Below are 18,410 nucleotides of genomic sequence, written 5' to 3'. Positions count from 1 at the left end.
TTTTATAGTATAATTTCTGGTATGGGCGGCACGGTGGCGCAGTGGTAGCGCTGCTGCCTCGCAGTTAGGAGACCCGGGTTCGCTTCCCGGGTCCACCCTGCGTGGAGTTTGCATGTTCTCCCCGTGTCTGCGTGGGTTTCCTCCGGGCGCTCCGGTTTCCTCCCACAGTCCAAAGACATGCAGGTTAGGTGGATTGGTGATTCTAAAATTGGCCCTAGTGTGTGCTTGGTGTGTGGGTGTGTTTATGTGTGTCCTGCGGTGGGTTGGTACCCTGCCCGGGATTGGTTCCTGCCTTGTGCCCTGTGTTGGCTGGGATTGGCTCCAGCAGACCCCCGTGACCCTGTGTTCGGATTCAGCGGGTTGGAAAATGGATGGATGGATGGAATTTCTGGTATTTTATAATGTCGGTCTTATAAGTCGAAAACTCACGCTATTGGTCCAAGGGATTATGATATGCTAACGCCCCCCTGAGAGAGCACACAGCCTTTTTTTTGTATGTATTGTGCCTGCGTGACCACACAGTAATACCCAAACTATTCCAAAGCGACGTTTGCACTGTTTTGTGTTTTTTGTATCTCACACCCTCATATACCTTTATCGTAAGAGCATCCCTTATCTACGATGGAGCGTTCAATCAGAAGAAAATATGAAGCTGGTTTTAAATTAAACGTCGTTGAAGTAGCGAAAGAAATTGGTAACTGCGCTGCTGCAACAAAATTCAATTTGTCTGAGAAACTGGTGTGAGATTGGAGGAAGTGTCAAAAAATTAAGTGTCATATTTTTGAAGTCGCGGTTCAATTTTTCAGGTTTCAAGACCCAACTTATACGTGAGTATATATGGTAGTTTGGTTGCTCCTACTCCCAGACTACTCAGTAGGAGCAACCATCAATCCCCTCTTGAGCATCAGCCACACACTTCATCCCTTCTTTCTTTCTTCTTTCTTTCTTTCTTTCTTTCTTTCTTTCTTTCTTTCTTTCTTTCTTTCTTTCTTTCTTTCTTTCTTTCTTTTCTTTTCCTTTTTCCCTGGCAGGCTCCTCTTTATCAGTCTTTTCTAACTGAGTGCAGGTACGTCAAGCCGCTACCTCTTAGTCACAACTGTGGCACCTAATTGGTTTGCCCACCTCCACACACGTGATCGGCCAAGTACCCCAATTAACCATGGAGCAAAGCACACCTGCACACACCCGCACGTGATTGAAGCCTGCATCTAAATGGGGCACAATTATTTATTTAAAATCAGCACAGTGATATAGACCACTTATCACAGTTCCTGGTAAGACTTCCAAGTTTTGGACCGGTGTGTAGTGTCTCCTCATCTGTCTTATGCGGTGAGTGGTCAGCTACCATTGGGAGGTTCGCGTAAACTACTGTATCTTCAATGTCACATTTTGTTTGGCATGATCACCTAATCCAAAGTATGCAGGGCACAAAGGCAATCATAAAAATAAAATGGCAGAACGCCAGTAACAGTCAAGTGATATGAAGGACTGACATTAAGTGAATATTTTTTAAGGTGGGGTCTGAATGGCTTCCCGGTTCATAATTTATTTCTTACTTTAGGTGTCAGTAGGTGTCAGGTCTGCCCTGTTGCTACAGAATAGTGAATTGACTGCAGATCTTGTTGAATGCTTACAATTTCTAGCTTCTCTGCAGCTTTTCACTGTTTTTTAACTTTATTTGAATGTTTATTACTTGTCTTATTGATACTGAAGCCAAATACGCAGCTTCTATATGTTATAGCTACAGCTGTAAAAGCGAGGGGTGTAGACCACTCTGCCATCAAAGAGCAGCTTAAAAAGTGGAGCATGGCACGGTGCCAGCCTGGTGGAAAGGTGCATTGTTGTAATATTTGATACCAAGCCAGCACGTGTGAAGGAGTTGATTCTTGTCTGTCAGCTTAAATCTTCCTGCTCACAACTCTTTTGTTTTTAACTTTAGTAAGTGAAACATATTAAAGAGATACATGACTAGGGGGCACACTGGGATGGGTTGGCAGGGTGTGGTCACACATGCACAGATACACAAATGATTTAGACTCAAAGCATGGCACACATGATAACAATAAGCTACTTTTCAATGGTGACAACACTACAAGTTGTTTTTAGAGGTTTCTTTTTGTTTAATACAGGTGCCAATTCATACAGGTGGAGTGCAGGCTGGTGCCAGTCTAACTCCTAAGAGAACTAGGCCTCTCTGTCTTCTATAGGAGATGACAAACACAATGCAAGGGTGCAAGGGTGTGACACCCAACTCTAAGTTAGTCAAGACCTGAGAGAGTATTCTGACATAAGGATGTTGATCAGAGGGCACATAGCATCAACTCTCACTGTATTTACTATGTCTATGCAGCTTACAGTATGTAAGGGACTTCCCTGCAAAGGATATGTTCAGTATTTATTGCACACTTTTACACTAGAAGATGAAAAGAAATAAAGCAGAAAAATGACAAAGTCTCGTACAATGGAGGAAGATCACACACTAGACTGTCGGAAAGCTTTTTTCCTGTATCGATTGGGCCGCCAAGGAGGAATAAGCCCAGTCTGAGGAGGAAACTCTCATCTTTCCTCCAAACCAGTTCATGACAAGAGAAAAGCTCCCCGTGTGACAGGTTTAATCTGATCATCTGGGGCACCTGTCCCTTTAAATCAACGTAAGGGTCCAGGCCCTCTAGTTCTAGAGAAAAGAACAATAGGTGAGGGCCATGTTTGTGCTGTTAGACCACTGAGCACCACGCCTTTGAAAACCTCTACTTCAATACCCTTCCTTCCTCTGGTTCCACACTCAGTTTTTGTGGTTTAGCTGAGAATTAATTAATAGCAAAACTCAAAAAGTAACTGTCACCAGAAAGACTACAGACTAGCTTGTAACACAAAATATTGAAACTTCACTGATCTGGAGGTCTCAGTGTCACATCACAGGCAGAGTACAATAGTGGCTCAAGCTCTGATGTACAAGTTTGAGGTAGAGAGGGAATACATATTTCACCATGAGAAAGAAGGTCTCAGTTTCTGCTTATATAGTTTGAGTTTAATAAAAACTATAAAAGGGAGAGCTTTGCCCAACACAGTTCTTTTCATACAGTAACAGTTAATCAATTGTGGACACCAGGGGGCACACCAACTCCCCAAACCTGACACAGACAGATGCAGACACAAGTTCCAGCACAACACAGCTTTTATTCCGCTGTGGGAAACTCTTTACTTTGTTCCCCAGCTGCACAGCCAACACAATACACAAGCACAATAATAAAATGAGCCTTTCTCTTCTTATCTCTCTTTCTCTCCCTCCTTCTGCCTCCAACAAGCTTCATTCCTCTTCCTCCCGACTCTGGCTACCTGAGTGAAGTGAGGTGGTCCCTTTTATGCTGCACCTGGTAGCACTTGGGGTGGCCCATCAGCCTTATCTAGAAGTACTCCCAGGTGTGGTGGAAGTCAAGGGCTCCATCGCTCCTGCCTCTGGTGGCACCCATGGAGCCCAACAGGGTTGTGTCGAAGTCCAACTCCCCTGTATCCCTGTGGGAATCTAAAGCACTGCTGTAACCCTGGGGGGCTGCCATCTTGTACATGCCCTGTGCATGTCCACGCCCCCAGTCCTTCCATTAAGGAGGCGTCCCACCCGAGAAAGAGCCCTGGCTGTCCATCACACAACATAAAGCAATGCAGAAATACTTTGGCTGTCTGTTTACAAGCTAGAAAGAGAGCTCCTGATGTGAGTAAATCAGGGTTAGGGTTAGGGTTATACACCAACTCCAAACTTAATGTATTAACTTTATTGACTGTACAGGGTGGCAGCAGTTTTAAAAAGGAAATGGAATCAGGAGAAAAGTGTAATAAGAATTTGCGTCTAACGATTATTGTGAGATGAGCAAACAGCCAGGAGATGATTACGTGAGCTCAGAAATGTCTCAAGAGTGTAAGCCAGGGATCGCCATCTCCAGTCCTGGAGGACCACAGTGGCTGAAGGTTTTCATTCTAACCCTTTTCTTAATGAGTGACCTGTTATTGCTGCTAATTAACTTCTTTTGAACTAATTGTAACTGACTTGCTCTTGAAGACTCAGACCCCTTCATTGTTTCATTTTCCTTAATTAGCAGCCAAACAATAATGAGATACAAAATGAGCCAAAACAACTGGTGTCCATCATACAATATCTGAAAAGAAAGAAAGATGAAGGAATGTTGATCTGCTCAGGTCCCCAAAACATTTTTACAGTGCTCTTAGAAAGAGAAAATTAACAATTTCAGAAATGTCTGGTATTGCACAATGAGAGCAGCAACAAGCCATGGAATTTAAAGAATGAGTTTAATTAACAAGAAGACTCGACGCCTCATTAAGCAGCAGGTAGTAGTGAAATTGGTTGGAGTTTCAGGCCCTGACTTAATTGGTGTTCTGTTGGCTCACTAACTTCACATTTCATTTCTATTTGGGTGCCCTTTAAGGAAAGAAGTGAAGCAATTCAGAGGAACGATGAAGAAATTCAGGGGAGCTAATCTTGAAAAAGCAATTCAATTAAAATGAATTAACAAGAAGTTAATTAGCAGCACAAGCAGGGCACTCATTAAAAAAAGGGTTAGAATGAAAACCTGCAACCACGGTGGTCCTCCAGGACTGGACTTGACGACCCCTGGTGTAAGCAGTTCAGTACCAAAAGAGACAAAACGATCAGGCAAATAAGATATGAGGGCAAAACGAGAAACAAATACAAAGACATGAAGGAGCTCAATAAACCAAAACAGAAGCTAACTAGTTTAGGGCCTAATTGTTTAAAGGTTAACAATCACTAAAACTGCTTTAGAGAATTGTATTCAAACGAGGAATGAGACATGATGGAACTGCCACCATACTTATACCGTTACATCCTGTGTTGTAACAAATGTGACGATCGTAGTCACGTGATAGTGGGAAATAAAATATAATACTTTTTCCAAATAAATGTTTAGGAGAGATTGCAGTGGAGTTTTTAACCAGATTGTTTAATGGAATCTTGAAAAGTGAGAGGATGCCTGAGGAGTGGAGAAGAAGTGTACTGGTGCCGATATTTATGAATAAGGGGGATGTGCAGGACTGCAGTAACTACAGGGGAATAAAATTGATGAGCCACAGTATGAAGTTATGAGAAAGAGTAGTGGAAGCTAGGTTAAGAAGTGAGGTGATGATTAGTGAGCAACAGTATGGTTTCATGCCAAGAAAGAGCACCACAGATGCAATGTTTGCTCTGAGGATGTTGATGGAGAAGTTTAGAGAAGGCCAGAAGGAGTTGCATTGCGTACTTGTGGACCTGGAGAAAGCATATGACAGGGTGCCTCGAGAGGAGATGTGGTATTGTATGAGGAAGTCGGGAATGGCAGAGAAGTATGTAAGAGTTGTACAGGATATGTATGAGGGAAGTGTGACAGTGGTGAGGTCTGCGGTAGGAGCGACAGATGCATTCAACGTGGAGGTGGGATTACATCAGGGATCAGCTCTGAGCTCTTTCTTATTTGCAATGGTGATGGACAGGTGGACAGACGAGATTAGACAGGAGTTCCCATGGACTATGATGTTTGCTGATGACAATGTGATCTGTAGTGATAGTAGGGAGCAGGTTGAGGAGACCCTGGAGAGGTGGAGATATGCTCTAGAGAGGGGAGTAATGAAGGTCAGTAGGAACAAGACAGAATACATGTGTGTAAATGAGAGGGAGGTCAGAGGAATGGTGAGGATGTAGGGAGTAGAGTTGGTGAAGGTGGATGAGTTTAAATACTAGGGGTCAACAGTACAGAGTAATGGGGATTGTGGAAGAGAGGTGAAAAAGAGAGTGCAGGCAGGGTGGAATGGGTGGAGAAGAGTGTCAGGAGTGATTTGTGACAGACGGATATCAGCAAGAGTGAAAGGGAAGGTCCACAGGACGGTAGAGAGACCACCTATGTTATATGGGTTGGAGATGGTGGCACTGACCAGAAAGCAGGAGACAGAGCTGGAGGTAGCAGAGTTAAAGATGCTAAGATTTGCACTGGGTGTGACAAGGATGGACAGGATTAGAAATGAGTACATTAGAGGGTCAGCTCAAGTTGGACAGTTGGGAGACAGAGTCAGAGAGGCAAGATTGCGTTGGTTTGGACATGTGCAGAGGAGAGATACTTTGTATATTGAGAGAAGAATGTTAAGGATAGAGCTGCCAGGCAAGAGAAAAAGAGGAAGGCCTAAGAGAAGGTTTATGGATGTGGTGAGAGAGGACATGCAGGTGATGGGTGTGACAGAGCAAGATGCAGAGGACAGAAAGATATGGAAGAAGTTGATCCGCTGTGGCGACCCCTAATGGGAACAGCCGAAAGAAGAAGAAGAAGACTTTCTCCAAATAAATCAGAACAGTAAGAAAACAGAATATCCATCCATCCATTATCCAACCACTATATCCTAACTACAGGGTTACGGGGGTCTGCTGGAGCCAATCTCAGCCAACGCAGGGCGCAAGGCAGGAACAAATCCCTGGGCAGGGCACACACACACACACAAACATCCATTCAGACACGGGGAGAACATGCAAACTCCATGCAGGGAGGACCCGGGAAGTGAGCCCGGGTCTCCTAACTGTGAGGCAGCAGCGCTACCACTGCACCACCATGCCGCCCAAAAACAGAATATGCAATGTACAAAAGCATAAAAACCTCAAAAAAGGCATATAAACTGCAAAAAGGAAAAATATAAACTAGCCGAGATCCACTAGAATCTAGAAAACAAGCTTAGTGTGCAAAACCGAAATTGTAATCAACAGGAGGAGTCAAAGAACAGTATAAGCATGTAAACTGAGCCAAAACAGAAGATGGAAGATGGGGTCAAAGAGAAAGAAAAGATTTCATGACCAGCAATTAAGATGATGCAGAAACAATAAATGCTAGAAACTTGTTAAGTTGAATTGACATAGACATGGGCAAACCGGAAAGTGCACAACGATAACCTTTAATAACAGCCAGGGAATGACATCACATGTCACATACCATCAAAACAAACTGGCGTCATGGAAAAACATGATTTGAATGTAACAATGTTAAAAATGCGTCAAATCAAGGAATAAATCTTGACCTTGACCCCCGGAATTACATTTCGATTGTTTTCTGAGGTCAAAGGAAAAAATGAACAACAATTTCAAATTATGACATTAACATCTTTGTTTTCTTTATTTAATGCCATTTTGAGGTCATGTAACCATGATTGTTGTGCTGGTGACAGAATTGATGTCTTAAATATGATGATGATTACACTCTGTGCCATGCCACTGTGGGTAGAACTTCTTTGTGAAGTTTAGTGTTGTTATAGTTTGTTAAAAATGAACAAACTGAGAATAAATAAGATGACTGTGAAAAGAAATTAATCTTTTATCCCGTCACATAGTGATGACAGTGCCACACATCTCTGAGTGATGTTGCGTAGCATGAAAACCAAGAAGGTGTCAGAAAAAGTTGCAGTAATTCACTAAATAACTGAAAACCACATTCCAGTGAGAAAACAATGTCAGAATTAAATTCTGCAACCCCAACAAACTATACATCTAAGAAAAAAGAGAAAAACAGGTGCAGAAAAATGTGTAAAAAATTAAATATGAATATTGGTCATAACAAAGGGATGTTAGTATTTAATCAAGTAGTGGTAGTATTGTTTTTTGGTTTCGACTAAGGCCTAGTCCACACGCTCCTGAGGATTTTTTAAAACAGGAGTTTTCCTCCCTCATTCTTAAAAACGAATCCTGTCCACATGCGCACTGTTCTTTTTAAAAATCTCTATCTGCATGAACATGCAAAAAACGCATCCACAGCATCGATGCGCTGAGGGATGCCATGGGCTCGGTAAAACTCTGCTACAAGCTCCTCTGCTCTGGACTCTGTGACAGGTAATTGGATACCCACAGGGCCCAAGTGGACTGTAACTGCTATTTTAGGAACCACCTGTCTTGACAACCGTCTTCTGTAATCTCCGTCGTCTGTTAAATAGGAAAGTAAGCAGGCAACTTTTTTGACAACACTGACAGGAGACCTCATTACAGTTGTCCTTCCTGTGATGTGCAGGTGAAGCAGCTCACTCAAAGACAACACCGATGTCCTTGACAAATGAAAATTCTCTTGTTATTCTTCAGCAGCAACAACTTTGTTCTCAAAGAGGTCCAACTCTCACCTAGAGGTCTGACCAGGTCTCGTCCAAAACTAGCGATGCTGGGTGTGTTTATTCGTAGAGTTCGATTTAGCAGTGACCTCCATAGCGCATTCTGACACCCCTGTTGCTCAATATAGTGATGAAGTAATTGTATATTTAAATGTAAATACGTAAAAGTCTCGTTAACAAGGTTACCATCAGCACTAATTTAGCTACGCCCGCCATTGCCTCATATAAACAAAACAGATAATGGCTCCGCACTCTGACATCAAGCAAAGAAGATACCGGCTCACACTCTGACATTACAAGCCAAAACCTCAGTTTTTCTTTTCTACTCGTAAACAGTAAAGATTGATGTTCTAAACATCGTCACCCTGGCAGGAGTTTTTCAAACGGTCCATTTTCAGGGACCTAATATGCAGACGAGAGGCCAAAATGCACACAACAAGCTACATTTTAAAAAATACCTGGCTATGTATGGACTAGGCCTAAATTTTCAACTTTGATCCTTGCTGTTGTTTTGTCCCTTGGCATTGGCCACTCACTTCTGATTGTTTTCCTGGTTTTGTCCCTTCACTACTCATTCTACCCTTGTCTTTTAATATCCCCTTTAATATCCTGGTATATTTTCAATCATTAATCTTTGCACACAGTACATGGCCTTAACGGATGCTCTGTGGTCTGTCGATTTAGGCCATTGTCTTTGAGGGCCTAGTGAAGAGCTCCAATGTGGTGAAGTGCGCACTTGTATGGGACACCAACATATTGGCAGGTTGTTCTTGTCCATTGTATGGCCTGACTTATTCCTCATCTTGGTCTGGTCTGTCATGTGGGCTTTTTGACTGGTGCATTGTAACTTCTTAGGGAAAATATGATTCGTCTCCCAAATAATGGGTGAAATGTCTGCTCAGAGATTCAAGAATACTACACACATGCCTTGGCTGTGAGCAAGTAAAGAATGAAGAGATGGTGTCAGTCATCCACAGGGCATCTTTGAGTCTGTGAGGTGCCAGGCGTTAGTCTGCATTTACCGTGTATACTCGCAGATAAGTTCTCCCGCGTATAAGTCAGGGCTTGATTTTACTGTTTAATTTCTGGTATTTTATAATGTTGGTCGTATAAGTCGAATGCGGAAAACTCACGCTATTGATCCAAGAGATTATGATATGCAAACACCCACCTGAGAGAGTAACCACAGAGCACACTGCCTTTTTTTTCTATGTATTGTGCCCACATGACCACATGGTCATACCCAAACTATTCTGAAGCGACCTTTGCACTGATTTGTGTTTTTTTGTATCTCACACCCTCATACACCTTTATCGTAAGAGCATTCCTTATCTACGATGGAGCATTCGATCAGACGAAAATATGAAGCTGTTTTTAAATTAAACGTTGTTGAAGTAGTGAAACAAATTGCGCTGCTGCAACAAAATTTGATGTGTCTGAGAAACTGATGCGAGATTGGAGGAAGCAAAAAATGTAAGTGTCGTATTTTTGAACGGGCGTATAAGTCGGCATCGGATTTTATGATTTTTGTGGTTTTTCTGGTTTCAAGACCTGACTTATATGTGAATATTGTAAAAAGAAGACACAACAAGCATAAAGGGTTGGGGTTTTCCGGCCCCGTATACTGTAAATAATAAAACTTGGTCAGAATAATTGTTCACAACAAAATACATCAGACGCCAAGATGGCGGAATGGGGGAGTCTTTAGGGAGAGGGACCGGAAATGAAAGTGAAGGCTGCTGGGAAGGTACCAAGATGGATGCTGGGATGCTGACGTCATCAGGGGTCGAAAGAGGGAATGCGGAAGTGAAATTGCGTGGTTAGTTACTGGAGGTGGCTTCATGGCGGTGGTGTTTCTTTCTGCCGTAAACAAAGAGAGAGAGGTTAGTACTCCGCCATTCCCTTCTGGCCTGCGGTTTCACATTTTGGTTCACAGTTTGGGTCCTTCTGCGGCTCCCTAAGCACACGTGCGTGACAATATATACGGTAGTTTATACATACCAGTAGGCACGTAGCATCACTCACCCTCTCAGTTTCCTAAGGAGTTCATTCTGACTGCGAGTTTGTGTTCAGTGTGAAGCAAAGCTTAGTGCTCTGCAAAACTTTATGAGAATGAAAGCTTGTTTTTCACCGCTAACAGCAATGTCATTCTAGATCTGCTTGATCACAATACAGGAACTGATCATTGGCACTAACCCTTCCCATGTGAGCTCATGCTTAAGGACATTGGAGTGATCTTGTAACTTGTCCATTGTTCATCTCAGAGCTGCCATCCAGCAAAGCAGGCCTCTCCTACTGAGGTGGTGCACTTGTGACACACACACACACATTGTATATTTTAAATGTATTGTCACAGTTAGGACCTATGTGTCTCACTTCTGGGCCTGGACTTAAATGGAATGCTGGATGCAGCAGAGATGCATCTTGGTAAAAAAAAAATCTTGACTTCTGTGTCCTCCCAAATTTCAGGGATGTCCAGTCCACTAGTAAGCTGGCCTGATTGGACAGCGAGAAGTCACGTTTTCAATTCCATAGCCATCAGAGGAAGAAGATACTATGCCAGGGAGTCTACTAAAAATGTAGATATCATGAACTCCTGTCACAAGGAAATTGGAAAGAGAAAGGTAAAGAAGATGTTTAAATGAGAGAGAGGGATTGAGAAATGTGAGAGGGCACAAGACAGTAATGTAAGAGATATGCTTTGCATGTTCTTTGAAACCATTTGCAAAAGAACAAAAAAATAAGGTAATACGAAAGATGGATAAATGAAGTACGGAGTGAAATGTCCCCAAACTGTGTATACTTACTTTGATATATAAAGAGTGTCTTGAGGTGTCCATAAACCCTGGATAAAAGATGAAAGCTTTGCAAAAGAAAGGCTAAACACCTGTCATGGCAGTACAAGATAAGCACTCCTCTCTCCTGTCACCTTCCATATCTTCTCTCTTGAGCCTTTGCTTTTTTCCTTCCAAATAGGCTGGTTGGGAAATGCTTTTAGTTCCTGATAAAAAAACTGCTTTTAAGAATGAAAGAACATTCAAGAATGTTCGGTGGAACTCCAGGGCCATGTTCTTAGGGCTCTGTCTGCATACAAAGTACATTGGCTTGCTGTTGAGGAGGATGTGTGTGTGTGTGCGTGTGCGTGTGCGTGCGTGCGTGTGCGTGTGTGTGTATGTGTGTCCTGTAGCGGTTTATGGCTTAAGCCTGTTGGCATGAGGTCTGATTCACATATATATAAAAGAAACACCCACATGGCCAGATCAGTTCACTGTCATTGCGCCAGTATTATGCACTCCATTCTCTCGATGATGCCAGAAATACACAGCAGCTCTGCTTGTGATTGTAAAAGGGTTCAGGACAAAGTGCCACTGGTGGGCAAGAAGAGCAGTCATAAGAGTCTGCACTGTGAAAAAGAGCTGGAAATGCTTATTTTTGTGTGGACAAGTAAGAAAACCACCTCAGAGTGGGTTAGAGTCTAGTGGGCTATATAACTAGATCTAATGAGACATTCAGGGGGGAATTTGGGCTTTTGTTTGTTTCTACTTTGCCTCACACTCCTTGTTCTTCTTTCTTGTTTTATGCTGCATAATAAAAGTTTGCTATTTTAAACCCACTTTGATCTACTTTGAGTAACACACAGACGTCTGTCTGTCTATCTATCTATCTATCTATCTATCTATCTATCTATCTATCTATCTATCTATCTATCTATCTATCTATCTATCTATCCATCTATCTATCTATCTATCTATCTATCTATCTATCTATCTATCTATCTATCTATCTATCTATCTATCTATCTATCTATCTATCTATCTATCTATCTATCTAAGCAACCATTGCAAAAAAGAATTGGCAACCTGCAATGGAGGATTCTTCATGCGGCTCTCGCCACCAACTCCTTCTTATCGGTTATTTCACCGGGAACATCAGACTGTTGTCTTTTTTGTCAACAGCGAGAAACTGTCTTTCACCTTTTTGTAAATTGCAAAAGACTTGATCCACTTTTTATATTTCTTGAGACACTTTTTGATGGGATAGGACTGTCATTGTCAGCTGTTTGCTTTATTTTTGGTGGTAAGTATACTCTGAGACAGAGAAGCAAGTGTGAGCTGGGAAATTATCTTCTGGGCCAAGCAAAACTCTCAATCCTCAAAACCAGGAGGATCAAAGAGAAAAACTTAAAGACCACCGATGTGCTCCTGATGTTTAAAGTGCTGGTGAAGTGCCGATTAAAGCTGGAATCCACTTACCACCACCTTATTGGAGATATGCAGACCTTCTGCGATTTATGGGGGCTTGGGGGGGTGGGGGGGGGTTTGTGTTCTGTTGAGAGGGGCAAGTTGGTGACTGGGTGGTGACTTCTTTAAATGTCCTTCACTATATTTAAATACTGGATGGTTGAAAGTACAGAACAGTAGACGTCCTGGGGAATACAGTGCTGTGTGTATAATGGAGAGTTATGTACGTAGGAGATTAGTACAGGGGGATTAATGGAGGAGTAAACTGATTATGAAATGTGTATTTATTATGGACAATAATTTATATTTATGTGTGGATTAGGTGGCATGTATAGGGGAGTAGTGGTATAATGAAATAATTATGAATTACTTATTTATTATGAACAATTCTGTAACTTTATTTGCGGAATAGGAGGTGTGTACGGGGCAATAGTAGTGGAGCAGGCAATCATTAGCTTTCTTGTGGAATTGTTACATATTTATTAACTGCATATTACTGCTGTGTTCATTTTTTTTATTATTGTGCAAAATAAAGTTTATTTCAAAATTTTTAAAATGATCTATCTATCTATCTATCTATCTATCTATCTATCTATCTATCTATCTATCTATCTATCTATCTATCTGTGTAGGTCCCCTTAAACCTGCTCCTAGGAGATCTTTCAGAACACTACATTTGGACGGAAAGTCCTCCATTTTCTTTGTAGATTGACTCTGCCAGACTCGTGAGAATTCTCTTCAGATAAGAGGAGACCCCATATCCTGGATACTGGAGAGAGAATCTAAAGGTTCTTTAAGAATTAACAAAGGCACGTCTGGATGTGGGATTGATAACAACCTGAAATTCTGTACATTGATTACTAGTGGGTTCTCAAACACACGTAATTATTTATGAATAGATTAGACTAGATGAAAAAAAAATCCCAGGAATATGTTTTTTTATACTGAAAAATCTCTGACATTGAATAATAAGAAAAGATGATTGCAAAGATCATTGTGTATATGCAGCTGAGAGGTAATTAGAGCCAATTTGCCTGGCAGCAGTGTTATTGTAGGTGCAGCACTCATTCTTCATTCAACATTTTCTTGTGTATCATTCCAAAGAGGGCCAAAGACCATTTTGTTGTATCAAGGTAATGAGTTTGAGTAACGCAGGAGCTTCTCTCGGTGCCATTGTTCTCCTCGTTTCTCACCAGTCTTCATAATTAAGGTGCTTGCGCCTCTGCTCTGTCAGCAATTAAATCATCTGGGGAGCTCAGTCGAGTGGGATAAGAACAATGACGAACATGGGATGACTAATAGGGCATTTAGTTTATCTAATCCTTTCAGATCTGCAGGACGCTGATCACTGCTTCTGGTTTTTTTATTTCAGATGCAAATCTGCACCATATGGTATGGCTGCTCTGGAAATTACAGCATATAAAAAAAGCAACCAGCAAGGAAGAGAACATAGAGGCTAATCAAAAAATGTTTCTGTCAACACTGAAAACATCACCAGCACAAAGACAGAAGCATCTTTCAGTCTTTCTGCTATACTCCTCACAGTCCTTTTGAATTTCATTTTAACGATTATGGAGAACCTTTTATTTGATGAGTGATGCTCATAATGTGAGTGTAGTCCTCCTGGCAGATAAGAATGGCTTAAGTGTGGAAAAGGTCATCCTAAGCCATTCTGTGAGACATGTGGCAGCTGCAGTCGAGATTGAAGGAGGCCTGTGTCAGACATACTGTACATGCGTGACAAACACGCAAATCTGCTTGACAGGAAGGCTCCTTTTTCTCTTCATCTTTTTTCCCCAAAATGACATTTCAATGATTTTGGACAACCTCTGGTCTGATATGTGCTTTACAGAGGATGTTGAACTGTGCTCACGTTTTGGTGAAATACCTAATGGGGGGATAGCTATGACCCTCACTGCCAATAAAGATTTACTTAACAAGGTAGGAGGAAACATTTACTGGAGCTGAGAGAGGATTGTTCTGCATCTGTCCAGCTGCCAACCTGCTTTATTAGGTGCTCTGGAATTCTTATTTAGCTGCTGTGTGGCTGGGGCACATTGCTTTAAATCACATTCTGCCATTTCAATCCACACCTCATAGTGTTATAGTTGTAAAGCACCTCAAGAGGAGTGTTACATAAAATGAAGAAATCAACATCATGAGAAAAGATAAAGGGTAGACTGGATTTGTAAAGAACAATTTAAAGTTGATAGGGACACCCATGACAGCTTATTACCTGACCATTTTCATTGATGATGGCGTACACCCGACAAAGCAAACTAATACTGTGCACATTTAGAGGAGATTTCATTTAGTACTAATTAGTACTGTAGGTCTCGTCCTTAGAGCAGAACAGATGTTGCAAGGTTGGACTGAAGTAAGATAACAGATGAAGAGCTCTGTAGTCCTATGGATGTAGTGAGAAGGCAAGCAAAATTACACCTAACTAAAAAGATTACAATATGGCAAGCTTTTGAGGCAACTCAGGCCTCTTCTTCAGGCAAGATGAAATGATGTCAGATGTAACACTTTGCTTGAAGAAGGGACCTGAGTTGCCTCAAAAGCTTGCCATATTGTAATCTTTTTATTTAGCCAATAAAAGCAGAAGAGCTCTGCTATTCAATTTCCCAACTTTAGCGCTAGTCATCAGTTTAGGTGAAGATCTGATATCTGGTGAAGCCACAATGGATAAGGGGTCAGAGGCCATCAAGGTTTCAGAAACAGCTTACAATGTATGTGGTACAGCATCCCAGTTCCAAACTGAAATGCAGATGCTTGTCTCATAAACAAGTTTAGTGCAGAATTGCCCTTAGAAAGGGCTGTGCTAATGAGCGGTGTGTCTAACATACCCGACAGGTCTTTTCAGCCTGGTTAGTGACCTCTCATTATTTTCATTTTTGTCTCCCAAATCTACACTTTGAGGATCTAAGGGTCACACGCCAAGATCATGTCACCTAGAAATAGGAAAGTCCTACTTATAAAAGTATGGAAGCTCTGAACCGCACAATGAAAAAAATTATGGGATAACCCCTATCCCATACATACAAGAAAATATCTTGTATGTATTGTACACGAGATGTTTTCACGTACGTACCTGTAGCTCACTTTTGTCAGTCAGTCTTCATCCAACCCACCATATCCTAACACAGGGTCACAGGGGTCTGCTGGAGCCAATCCCAGACAGCACAGGGCACAAGGCAGGAACAAACCCTGGGCAGGGCGCCAGTCCACCACAGGGCACACACACACACCAAGCACAATTTAGGCTCACCAAAGCACCTAACCTGCATGTCTTTGGACTGCGGGAGGAAACCCAGGCAGACACGGGGAGAACATGCAAACTCCACGCCGGGAGGACCTGCTCACTTTTGTTATTTTTTTAATCTAAATTTATCTCATATGTATGTGATAATATCCCATGAAAATATGTTGTGCTTACGGGATTCTTTTATGTACATATGAGATGTTTTTCAGGTGCATACGTATTGGATACCTGAACCAAATGCACTTTTGTCATTTTTTTAATCTAACTTTATCTCGTATATATGTGAAAGTATCTTGTATGTACATTAAAACAACTCGTATACACATAAAACTATCCCGTATGTACGAGACATTTTCACGTATGTACGAGATAAGGTCTATCCCATAATTTTTTTCATTGTGCAGCTCAGAGCTTCCATATAAAAGCCCTTTTCTGAGGAAAAATATATATATGTCACATCTAGGGTGTTGTATGAAACTTTTAAAAGTCAACTGTGACGATCCAAAAGGGTAGGAATAATTTAAAAGAAAGTTTTAGAAAGATACGGAATGAAAAGCCTGAAAACAGTAAAAGAAAATTAAAGGGGAAGTATATAAAAGAAAAATTTTAAGCTAAGCCGAGCTCTGACTCATCCTTCCCCCATATTTTAAAATGAATTATCACAAGAACATCATATTCAGATTATAATTTGAAAACAGCACTGGGGATCCCCACTCAGTGTCTAGGCACGGCATCATTTTCTTCTTGTTTTTTCTGAAGAAGCTACATCTTTGTTCACCACTCCTTCAGAATCTAAACTGATATTTTTTTGAATTACAAATGTATGTTTTTACTTTTTTTTGGCAGATTTTTTTTTTAAAATAGAAAAGGTTCCATTAAGTGATTAGTTCTCTAAACACATGTATATTAATACTACGGATTCAACAATTATTCAGGCCCTTTTACTTTTTTCACATTTTGCTGTGTTGCTGCTGCAGAATGACAAAGTGAAAGCAGGACGTTAGAAATGTTTGCAAATTAAGTAAAAATAAGAACCTGGCATATGCCATTGACAGAAGTATGCGGACCCTTTGCTCTGATATTTGAAATTTGGCTCAGGTGCAGCCTATTCTTTTGATCATCTTTGAGATGTTTCTACACCTTGTTTACAGGCCATCTTGTGGTCAGTTCAGTTTTTGATTGGACACGATTAGGGAAGGCACCCACCTATCAATACATGAGGCTGAGGGAATTGTCTTGATTTGTGACAAAAGGGTATCAGCAAGAATAAAAGGGAAGGTCTACAGGACGGCAGTGAGACCAGCTATGTTATATGGGTTGGAGACGGTGGCACTGACCAGAAAGCAGGAGACAGAGCTGGAGGTAGCAGAGTTAAAGGTGCTAAGATTTGCACTGGGTGTGATGAGGATGGATAGGATTAGAAATGAGTACATTAGAGGGTCAGCTCAAGTTGGACGGTTAGGAGACAATGTCAGAGAGGCAAGATTGCATTGGTTTGGACCTGTGCAGAGGAGAGATGCTGGGTATTTTGGGAGAAGGATGCTAAGGATAGAGCTGCCAGGCAAGAGAAAAAGACGAAGGCCTAAGAGAAGGTTTATGGATGTGGTGAGAGAGGACATGCAGGTGATGGGTGTAACAGAACAGGATGCAGAGGACAGAAAGATATGGAAGAAGATGATCCGCTGTGGCGACCCCCAACGGGAATAGCCGAAAGAAGAAGAAGAAGTAGAAGGGAATTGCCTGCAGAGCTTAGAGACAGGACTGTGTCAAGACATAGATCTGAGGAAGGCAAAAAAAAATCCATGAGCATTGATGGTTCCCAAGAGCACAGTGGCCTTCATAATTCTTAGAAGGAATAAATTCAAAACAACTATAACTGTTAGTAAGCGAGGTGACCAAGAACTTGATGGTCAATCTAGCTGACCTCTATAGAACCCGTGTGGACATGGGAGAAACTTTTAGAAGGACATCCATCACTGCAATACTCCAGTGATCTGGGCTTTATAACAGAGTGGTAAGACAGAAGCCTCTTCTCAGTAAAAGGCACATGGAAACCCACTTGATGTTTGCAGAAAAGCATCTAAAGGACTCTCTGAGTGTGAGAAACAAGATTCTCTTGTCTGTTTTATAATAGAGAGATGTTACTCATATCCATAGCCCGATATCCACATATCATATGTGTTTACAAAGTGTGTTTTAATAAGTTTACATGTGTTTAAAGCATGTGGGAGAGGTATTTTAAGGCTTAAACTATAAAAAAATGTGGTCTTTCTATATCGCGGATTTTCACCTATCGCGGGTGGGTCTGGAACGTAACTTCCGCGATAGGCAGGGGATCGCTGTACACTATTGTACTTTATTGCTGGTGCTTTGTTTTGTGATTGTGCTATGGGAAACGATTATTTGACAAGGGTTTCCTGAAACAAATCCTCTTGTGCTTTTACACTTGTGTCTGAGGCCGCTTGTATTGGGTGTTTGGGGAGCTGGACCACACCCTGGTGGCCACAGAGTTTAATCATTAGATATTCTCTTAATATTAAGAACACAATATTTTTTGTTTTGAATAATTTACCACATTCAGTATCACACATCATATTTAGAAGAGAGTAATACATTCAAGAGTCTTAGGAGGAATTGTTTCTTGCTGTAGTTTGACAAGGACTATAGAAGTTTTATTATTTATTTATTTGACTGATGACGTCAGCTGACTTACAACATTTGAGATACAATTTGTGACATTTTTTGTTCCAATTGGTGCTTGGAAGCAA

The sequence above is a fragment of the Erpetoichthys calabaricus genome, chromosome 2, assembly GCF_900747795.2.
Source record: "Erpetoichthys calabaricus chromosome 2, fErpCal1.3, whole genome shotgun sequence".
NCBI lineage: Eukaryota > Metazoa > Chordata > Cladistia > Polypteriformes > Polypteridae > Erpetoichthys > Erpetoichthys calabaricus.
Note: the sequence above shows the minus strand (reverse complement) of the source record.